Here is a 1,384-nt window from a genome sequence, read left to right as displayed (position 1 = left end):
CCTGCTGCAGCCTTTACAAGTTTCTTCTGGGGTCACAAGGTTAGTCCTATGGTTGAATTTCTTCCAATATATCACTTCAGTTCTGATCACAGCACATGCTACAACACTGATGGCTAGGATGAACTTCACCAAGGTGCACTTTTCATTAGCGTCTTGTATTTCAGACAAATCATTCAAGCCAAAGCATAAATGCATTTTAGACTTATGTGAAAAGGATTTCTTGGACTTAAACTGCAACACTTACAAAAATACTTTCCCTTAAACTTGGGATTGCTTCAAAACATTGCTTTATAAATATAGAAGTACTATGCAAAGGACTAAAAGTGAAATCATAAGTATGTATACCCCTATCTGAGCTATTTTAAAAATTGGTTTATTAAGCAAGCATTTGGGATAGATACTGAACTTACAGAAACCAACGTACCCTTTAAGAATGTACAATCCCCATGACAGCTTCTTGGCTGATGTATTTCTGACAAATTATAAATATACCATAGTGTAGCACGTAGTATATAGCACATTATGCTCAGTAGCAGAAGCAATAAGGTCTGCATGGCCCAAACGTCCAAGGTTCAATCCCTGGCATCTCCGGCTTAAACGAATATCGCAGAGCAGGGCTGGGAAAAACCTCCCTATTAATGATATTTGAGAGCCACTGCAAGTACTTTGGTAGATGTGCCAATGATCTGACTCTCTATAAGGCGGCTTCATATTTAAGTACTTTAAAGCAGAAACAAAATTGGTTGCCTTCAATTACCAAAGTCCTCCTGCAGCTCTCATATCTTACCTATGTGATAATGCAGTTACCAATTAAAACACACATTACGAGGCTTCCCATGTATGGCACACACGTATGGCTTGGGGGGGGGGGGAAATAGGCCTCAGAAAGCAAAAGTTCAATCAATCACAGCCAGGAAACATAATTTGCTTGGATTATACCTGTGAATTGCAGGGTCTTACTAGCCGAAGACTGGAATGTTTGGCAGCTTGCATATGTTGCAGCTTACAGGAGCCGAACATAGAATGTGCACAAACTGACAGAATGAATAGTGTATATATTGCCTGATCAATATGCATAGTCTCCAAGCTGAATATGAAGCTATCCAAAGGATTTCATATAGTGACCGGTGAATATGCACATTCTGCACTCAACTCACATCAAACCCAAAATATGCATTTCTTATACCAAAGATCCCTGAACAAACTTTAGTATAACTGCATACCTATATTGGTAACATGACCTCCATCACTTTAGTAGGAATTCCTGGACAGTCATGCAGAAATAGACAGGTAATAAAAACCCATTGGTATAAGCATTTATCTTAAAAATATTTCCTGTTGAAAATCCTGCTTTTATGCTCAAGGTGGAATTTCACTCCTTAAA

Source organism: Podarcis pityusensis (genome assembly GCF_964106645.2).
Source record: "Podarcis pityusensis genome assembly, chromosome: 16".
In the NCBI taxonomy this organism is placed as follows: Eukaryota; Metazoa; Chordata; class Lepidosauria; order Squamata; family Lacertidae; genus Podarcis; species Podarcis pityusensis.
This window is presented reverse-complemented; position numbering follows the sequence as displayed.